We start from the raw sequence: 9,813 nt of genomic DNA on the forward strand, positions 1-9,813 counted from the left end.
AGCAATGATGTCAATTTTTGGCGTTGAAAAATTAAAATTCTCAAACATCTCATAAATGAAGAGGACTTTGTTAAATACACAAAATATTCTTAAAGCAACCATTGAAAGAAGAGAAAGCAGGTGTAACACTGCCACTATAGTACAGATGGGCAAATGGAAGGATTGGGGGGAGACTCAAACCAAACGAGGGCCAGAGCAAAAGGAAAATAAGAGAAAAAAGCAAAACTGATATGCGTAGAATGAATGGGGGAATTCTGTATCTCTCCTCTTCGGGGAGTAGATGAGAACATCTTTGTTCAAGGTCATGATGTTATATGGTTGTCCAGTGGACGTTCAAATATGTGTAGAAAGGCATGGGGCGATTCTGGGTGGTCAAAGAGTAGATGGGCTGTGTTGGTTATTAAGCTGCAGTTTCTTAGCCCAACCCCACCATTTTCTGCTCTGCTTTGTGGTGCTAAGGCTGGGAATCTACAGACCATGTTTCTTCTTACCCAGCTGGCTTCCTGTTAGGTTCTACCAGGAGGCTGCATGAGAAAGAGACACACCAAAAGCCTGGAAGGAGAGCATATATGCTTCATCCTGTCCCTGTCAGCGTTATCCCCAGCAATGGCTCTAAAACCCTGGCAGTGGCAGTTGATCGTTTTTTTCCACACTCCCAACCTCATTTTTCTCTCTCATGTTTTTCTCTCTGTATCAGGGCCAGCGTCCATGCCCCCTTGTCAGAGGTCTGGGTCCAGCTCCACAAGGGTATTTCTCTAACCTTCTAGATTCTAATAATCTCAATCTCTTACCTTTGTTCCCCAAGTCCTAGGGGTGAAAGCTGATTTCTGCATTTAATATCTCTGGTTAATGCAATATTCCCATTTTGTCATCTCAACACCTACTTAACCAAATTAACTAATTCCTTACATTACATTCTCTATGTTAAAATAACTGGTTTAGCTTCAGTTTTTACTTTTTTTTTCACTTTTTTTCTATAGTTTTATTGAGATATAATTTTTGCATTTAATGTTTAGATAGAAAATTATTTTCTCAACATAGAAATGAAGGAAAATATCATCAATTAAATTTGAAGTCAATTGATAAGGAACAAATTTAACAAATTTACATCCTTAATGCAAAAAGAACTCTTAAAAATGAATCAGAAAAATCTAAGCAGAAATTTGGTGAAAGGGCCGGCCCGTGGCTCACTCGGTAGAGTGTGGTGCTGATAGCACCAAGGCCACGGGTTCGGATCCCATATAGGGATGGCCGGTTTGCTCACTGGGTGAGTGTGGTGCTGACAACACCAAGTCAAGGGTTAAGATCCCCTTACCGGTCATCTTTGAAAAAAAAAAAAAAAAATTTGGTGAAGGACTTGAGCAGATAAGTCACACACCCCAGAGAAACACAAGTGGCTAATAAGTACATTCTAAGATGTTACGGGTGGGGGTGGCTGAGGTCCACGGCCCCCATCTCAAGACCTCCGCAGCTGGCTCCCTGCTTGCCTGGTTGTGGTGGACCTAGTTTTGGTTTTTATAACCAAACTGTGATTGATATACTTTGCCTCCCACAGCCATATGACTAGTTTTTGGCCAGTAGATTGTCAGAACTCATGTGGGCAACTTCTGTGTCGTGTCCTTAAAATGAAACTTATGCTCCATACTTCCACTTTCCATCTTCCCACAAACTGGAACATGGATTTAGTGACAGTGAGACAGCTTCGACCTTGTAGGTCAGGAAGATGATCGAGGCAGCACAACAAGAAAAGCAGGCCAGAGAAACACAAGTGGCTAATAAGTACATTCTAAGATGTTACAGGTGGGGGTGGCTGAGGTCCATGGCCCCCATCTCAAGACCTCCGCAGCTGGCTCCCTGCTTGCCTGGTTGTGGTGGACCTAGTTTTGGTTTTTCTAACCAAACTGTGATTGATATACTTTGCCTCCCACAGCCATATGACTAGTTTTTGGCCAGTAGATTGTCAGAACTCATGTGGGCAACTTCTGTGTCGTGTGTTGTCAGAAGAACTCATGTGGGCAACTTCTGTGTCGTGTCCTTAAAATGAAACTTATGCTCCATACTTCCACTTTCCATCTTCCCACAAACTGGAACATGGATTTAGTGACAGTGAGACAGCTTCGACCTTGTAGGTCAGGAAGATGATCGAGGCAGCACAACAAGAAAAGCAGGACCTGATGCCCTTTTGAGGCAGGGCCACCTACCCACTCTGCGATGTTTTATGAAATAAATAAATGTCTTGTGGGCATTGGGTTAAACCTTAGCCCAAACCCTAGTATAGATAATTTTTTAAAAAAATACGCAGAAGTACAAAAACTTAGATAACCTAACTCAACTCAAATAACTATTTTGTAAAGTATATTTATTTGTTTATTTGTATTTTGGGGGGCAACTGGCTGGTATGGGGATCCAAACCCTTGACCTTGGTGTTATAACACCATGCTCTAATCAACTGAGCTAATCAGCCAGCCCCTCAAATAACTCTTGAGAAATAAAACATAAAAGGAATAAATCTTTATAACTGAATGACAATAAAAATACTACCAAGCAGTATTACCATGGTAACTTATTGCTTTGAATATTTTAAATCAAAAAAGAAAGATTGAAAACAAACGAATTAAGCCTTAATTGAAGAACTTAAATATGAAACATCAGAGAAACTCTAAGAAACCAGAAGAAAAAGAATTAAAGGTAGAAATCAATAAAGTAGATAAATAGAGAATATTAACAAAAACCAACACTTGGCTATTTGAAATGCTAATAAGATGGAAATGAAAACCAACACTTGACTATTTGAAATGCTAATAAGATGGAAATGCTTTAGGCAAGACTGACGGGGGAAAAAAAGAAAGAAGATGCAAGTAAAAGCAAAATGCATAATGAAAAGGGGGAAATAACTACAGATATAGGTATTTTTAAATAATAAAATAAAATTTTGAACTATATAAATAATGCATTTGGAAACCATGACAGAGTGGACAAATTTCCACAAGAATACAAAATACTAGTACTAAAACAAGAAGAAGCAATAAACTTTGAATAGACCAATGACCATCAAGGAATATGAAATTTTAATTAAAGGAAACCCTGGAAGGTTTAACAGGGAAGTTCTACCAGACTTTCAAGGAACAAATAACACCTTCCTTTTTTTTTTTGTTCCTTTTTGTCTTTTTTCGTGACCGGCAACGGATCGCAACCCTCAGTGTCGCGCCCGTACCGGACCGGGACCGGCAACGGGATCGCAACCCTCGGTGTTGCTCCCTGCACCTCGCTCAGCCAGTGAGCCGCCGGTCTGTATGTGGGATCCGAACCCTCAGCGGGAGCGCCGCTGCGCTCTCAAGCGGCGCACTGTAGCAGTGCGCCACCGGGCCGGCCCATAACACCTTCCTTATACAAGTTATTGAAGAAAAAAAAAAGAGAAGAAACTCATTTTATAAGGCTGATATGTCCTTGATTTCTAAACTGAATAGGGACAATTTGGGAAAAGAATATTGGAGGCCCATTTTATTTTCTAAATGTATATACAATGGTCCTAAATAAAATATTAGATAAGAAAATACAATAATGTGTTAAAAATAAAAATAAAACATAATTGAGTAGGTTTTGGCAAACATCAGCAAGTTAACAAGGTAATGCACTACAATTATGGCATAAGGCAGAAAAGTCACATGGTTGCTTCCACAGATACAAAAAAACATTTGATAAAGTTCAACACCTTTTTGGCAGGGAGGCTAGCCAAATGCCAACTTATAATGAAAGCTTTCAGAAAATTAGGAATGGAAAGAAACTTCCATAGCTTGATTAAAACTATCTACCCAAAAATCTACCACAAACTTTACCCTTAACAGGAAGTCCTGGCCTTCCAGTCAAGATGGTGGAATAGACAGTCCCCAGTGTCACTCTCTTCCACAAACCAACCAATTTACAACTATTAAAAAGCAACGACAGCCAAGCTGGAGCTGCTAGAGATCAGGGAAAGAGGAGGAGAGGCCTATAGAGTCCATGAAGGTGGGAGAAGCCATGATGAGAGAAAGAAAGAACAACTCTGACCTTCTTGAGCCCCAGCCACTTCATGGCTGGCCCTGGTGAACACATGGAGCAGGAGCCAGCAAAAGCCTCAGCTGTGCCCTTTGGATGAACTTGCTTGGAGGCTGCAGGGGAGAAGAGGGCCTTGGTGACCTCCAGGCCAGCAAGACCACTAACAGGGTTCCCATGGACCCACATAGGAATGAGGAGCCACAACCACTGAAAAAAAGGAGCCACTCAGAGGCCAATGAGTCATCACAAGGGACTGGCGCAGGGCCCATCCCATGGGAAGTGTTCGGAACACTGGCAGTAGGGGAGACAGGCCCACTGGGAGAACACTGGGGCACAGCATGGACAGCTGATCTTCCCCCCAATCAGCAAAGGACACTCAGTGGAGACTGGTCAGGAATACAGAAATGCAGGGGGTGCAGTTTGCTGAAAAGACTCAGGCCCAGGCCAGAGTTTCCATACAACCCAGGTGTACTGGATCTCATGAGACCTGGAAGTACCTATAAAGTCAAACATTAAAACCTGAGCTGCTCAAAAAGCCTTCCCCAGGGAATTAGTAGCAAAGCAGCAATTTAGCTCAACCACAGAGCTCAAGTGCTGGTCCCCACAGGAAGTTCCCCCATTTTAGAAGTAAGCAAAGGACAACAAATTCCAGTGTAGGGTTTAAGTGGTAGGAACAGCAAATAATCCAACACAGTACTGGAAGCAAAAACAAAATACCCACAGATGAGAGACAAAGTTTGATATTAACTAGTAAAGGTCTCACATCACCAAAGAACACCTATAAAACCTAGAAGGACTGGAAGTCCCCTGGGCTACCAAGCCAGGGAATGGGGAGGATTGGGGGCTTCAGCCATGCCCCCTGACACAAACACCCAGCCCAGCAATGACCACCCAACCGCACAGGAAGTGCCCCAGGATCTCCTGAACCAGGGCAGTGGGGGGCTGAGGACGTCAGCCACGGCCCCCCCACACCTGCAACCAGCCCAGCAAGGACCACCAAGCCACCACAAGAAGTGCCCCAGGCTCCTGAGCTGGGGCAGTGGGGGGCGTGGGCTTTGGCCACACACCGCTGAGATTTGCAGCCAGCCCAGCAATGACCAAGCCACCACTGGAAGCCCTCTGGTCTCCCCTGCAGTAATAAGGGGGGGTGCCACAGGCCTCAACCCCACCCCCCTTCCTTCTTCCTTCACCCACCCTATTTCCTTCTTCCTTCTCCTCTTCCCCTCCCCCACAACTGCTCTAAAACAACATCATAAAATGTAAAAAAATAATATTAATAAATAAATAAGCCTAAAAAATTAAAAATTAAAAATTAAAAAAACAGGAAATCTTAAACTCATTCCTTTAAGATTGGGAAGAAGACACAGCTGGCCACTATCACCACTACTGTTCACTCCTGGGGGTCTTGACCACTACAATAAGTCAATATAAGTATGTATAGAAGGGTTGGGAGGGATGATGACAAGATGGTCATTATCTGGATTGGATTTTTATATTCTCCACAGAAACTCCAAATCATTAAACTAATAAGAGAATTCAGCAAATTGACCAAATAAAAGATCAACTTGGAAAAATGAATAGCATTCCTCTACATAATAGTAAACTAAAGATTCTAACAAAAAGTAAGTTTCCAATTAGAATAGAAACAAAATTAAAAACTAATCTAAGAATTCACCCTATCGATCCACAAGACATTTGTGAAGAATAACAATAAACACTAAATGGGGCAGGGGGAGAATATATTAATAACAATTAAAGCAGGAAATAATGAAATATAGTACCCCCCAAAATAATTAGAAGAGATTATCTGTAAAACAACAAGCTGATTTTTAAAAAGCCAATAAAACGATCACATTTTTGGCAAGTTTAATCCAGAAAAATAAGAAAGGAATAGATAAATATCAAGAAAGCCAAAGGAAATATAACTTCAGATACAAATAAGTCATAAGAAATAATATACACAAAGTCATGCCAATGAATCTGAAATCTAGATAAAATAGATATTTTTCTAGGGAAAAATAAGTTATAAAAAGTTGTTCCAGGGCCGGCCTGTGGCTCACTCAGTAGAGTGCGGTGCTGATAACACCAAGGCCACGGGTTCGGATCCCATATAGGGATGGCCGGTTTGCTCACTGGCTGAGCGTGGTGCTGACAACACCAAGTCGAGGGTTAAGATCCCCTTACCGGTCATCTTTAAAAAGAAAAAAAAAAAAAAAGAAAGTGTTCTTACTCACCTTCATTTTGAAGAACACTTTCACTGTCTATAAAATTCTTGTTTTTTTTTCTTTGAGTACATTAATTCCATTATCTTATAGCCTCCATTATTTCTGATAAGTCAGCTAAAATTATTATTGTTGTTCCATGTATATGTGTCATTTTTTTATTCAACTGCTTTTAAGATGTTCTCATATTTGGTTCAGCAATTTGACTGTGACATGCCCAGGTGTAGTTTATATAAACCAATGTCCACAGAAGAAGTTGAAATCGCAGTCAAAGATCTACCAAAAAGGCACCAAGCATGGACGGTCTCACAGTAAAGTTCCACCAAATGTTCAAAGAACAAATAATTCCAATATTTCACAAACCATTCCAGATCGCAGAAAAGGGTAGTTGGTTCCCCAACTCATTGAATAGGGCTGGCATTCCCCTAACGCCAAAACTGGGCAAGGATAGCACAAGAAAGAAAACCATGGACAAATTCCATTTATGAAAATAAAGGCAAAACAATCTCAAATGAATATTATTAAATCAACCCCAACAATCGTGAAAGGGAGAAGGAGGATAGTTCAACATCAACACATTAAAGGCAGAAAAACCATCAATATGTACATAAAAAGCATTTGATAAAATTCAACACCTGCTTTCAGAAAACCTCTTAGCAAATGGAATAGAACTGATAATGGACTTCTACTACTTCTACTAGAAATCTACTGAAAACATCATACTTAATGCTGAAACCTTAGAATCATTCCTTTAAAAGTCTAGAAAAAGACAAGCCCATTAATATCACTATCATTCAAAATTGTAACAAAAACTAAAGGAAAAAAAACCCCCCAAAATACACTGTATTCGAATTCCTAGCCAAAGAAGAGGAGAGGATGAGAAATAAGTTATAAAGTTTGGAGAAACTGAACTGTGATTTTTTTTTTTTTCCCCACAACAGGATCATCTAGCTAGAAAAATGAGAAGAATTATCTGTCAAGCTATTCTAAAGCAATAAGAAGGAGTTCAACAAGGTAGCAAGGTTCAAGATCAGCATTTTTAAAAATCAACAGCAATAACCGATTAGAAAAATAAATAAATAAAATCCCAGCCAGAAATAAAGTAAAAAACAATGAAGTCCCAGTGAGTGAACTGAAGAAAGCATGTACAGAATTTCCTGGGAGAAGAGTATGCCTATGTCCAAGGATGAAAGACTCAATACTGCAAAGACATAAATTCTCCCAAAATTAATAATTTACTCATTACAATCCTAAAGACTTTTATGGAATTGACGAGTTCCATTCCATCCCTCTGTATTACCATTGCAGGGCCCACCCAGATTTACAACCAAGCGAGAATCCTTTCCTCTCCCAAGTCTAAGGCCCTGATTGGAGACACCCTGTTTCACTGCCCTCCTGTTTCTTTGACATGAGTCACCCCATAAACGATTGTTAAACAGTAATGATGTCAGCATAACCCAAGCGTATTGGCTAATATGCAGTTTTCTCCAGGAAGCTAATGTTTTGAAGCAGTCAGGGGTAAGCTTTCTCACAGTTAAAGGGGAAGATTAGTAATAAAAGAAGTTCTTAAGGTCCGGCCTGTGGCTCACTCGGGAGAGTGTGGTGCTGATAACACCAAGGCCACGGGTTCGGATCCCATATAGGGATGGCCGGTTGGCTCACTGGTTGAGCGTGGTGCTGACAACATCAAGTCAAGGGTTAAGATCCCCTTACCGGTCATCTTTAAAAAAAAAAAAAAAAAAGTTCTTAAGCGGGGAAAAGCTGCAAATCTACAGAAGTGTCTTCCTTTAGACCCATAGTGGCTGGGTTAGTGGCTTCAAAGACCACCACGCTTGCCAAACGTGATGCCATATGGCAAAGCTGTGAATGCAGATGAAGAAACTGCAAAGATAATTCTCTCATATTAAAACAGATTAATGAAGATTACACCTTGGATCACATTTTTAATTTTGATGAAAATTGTCTCCATCAAGAGTTAATATCCCCAGAGCAGCATTTCCAAGGAGGAAGCACAAACGCCCGTGGAAATTTCACTGTGCTGGTATTTCTGCTAGGATCCTTACTCGTTTTGCAGCGCTCTGATTATAAGGTTGCATACGTTTTGAGTTATCCCTAACTCCATTTTTCCCATAAAGTCTTATTATTTTTAGTGCACCGCTTTGCAGGAGGCCAGGTTTTTCAAGAACGCATATATTAGGATATAGACGCCTGCACTCATAATGAAGCCGGGCCTCTCTCTTCCAGCAATCACTCTTGATAGGTCCTCCGTTTCCTCGAAAGGCAGCCAGGAGACCAGGTAACCATGTCCCTCTCAGAGCGGAACAACTTCTCAGGAGCCCGTGGGGCAGTTCGCTGGAGGTTGGGCACCAGCGCCCATCACAGTCCCTCTCTTCTCTCCTCGCCGCAGACCCCCAGATCATTCAGAAGAGACCAAGTGAAAAGACCCAGAATTTTTACTCATACAAGCTTACGGATCTTGAGCAAGTCACTGAACCTCTGCAGGACTCAGTTTCCTCATTCTTTAAATGGGAAGACAGTGTTTTAAAGTCATGGTGGTGGTTGTTAATTTTTAAAATTGCCTTTGATTCTTGCTTTGCCATTTACTGTGTATATAGGGGTTCGGTACTATTCTGCGGTTCCAGGCCTCCACTGGGGGTCTTGGAACGTATTTCCTGCGGATAAAGAGGCAACTCCTGTATAGTTCTGTAACTTTGGATAAGTGACTTCACTTCTCCGAGTCATTTGTAAAATGGGGCTCTCTTTGAAGATATGATACCATGTGTGCAAAGCACTTAGCACAAGATGTACATTAAGCACCCCAAATATGAAACATCTTATGCGAGGTGGCGGATTCTCTAGAGCGCAGAGCTCTGACTGCGAGGCAGAGGAAACCAGAGCTGGTGGGAAAAGGAGACGTGGCTGTGACATCCCCAGGGACAGTAAACACATCTTCCCAGCCCCGTCTTCCCTGCAGAGGCTTCGCCAGCAGCACGACCCCCTAGCTTGCTCCAGCCACCAACCGGCTCCCCGAAGTCCGTGGTTTGGGGGCCGCCTCAGCCAGCGCCCGACCCAAAGGCAGACTACATTTCCCAGCGTGCCTCTCGGGTCGGTGGCCTCCAGCTGAAGTCCTGCCGCAGGGACCTCGTCCAGGCTGCGTTCGCCGCTCTGGATAGTAACCGTCATTCACGCAGCTCTTATTTTTCGCTTGGTTAAGCGCGTCCGTTACGGTCAACCCCAGCCTGGGCCGCAGCCCCCTCAGGGTCTGTGAGGAGTGCCGGTCTCCCTCCACCGGGTCCGAGGGAGTGTCCGAGTCTGGGCTTATCTGCCTCGGCCCCGCGGCGTCCCCACTACCGCCCGAGGCCGGCAGCAGGGCTCTAGGGGCTGAGAGCGTGCCCCGAGGCCCCGCAGCCGGAGACTACAACTCCCAGACGGCACCGCGGCAGCGACGGCGGTTACGTCACTCCGGCACCGCCGGCGGCCCCGGGAAGCGGCGCGGGCGGGGGCAGGGGCTGGGGCCGACCGGGAGGCCGGTACCGAGGATGGGGGCTGTCCGAAC

The sequence above is a fragment of the Galeopterus variegatus genome, unplaced genomic scaffold (genome assembly GCF_000696425.1).
Source record: "Galeopterus variegatus unplaced genomic scaffold, G_variegatus-3.0.2 Scaffold93, whole genome shotgun sequence".
Lineage (NCBI taxonomy): Eukaryota > Metazoa > Chordata > Mammalia > Dermoptera > Cynocephalidae > Galeopterus > Galeopterus variegatus.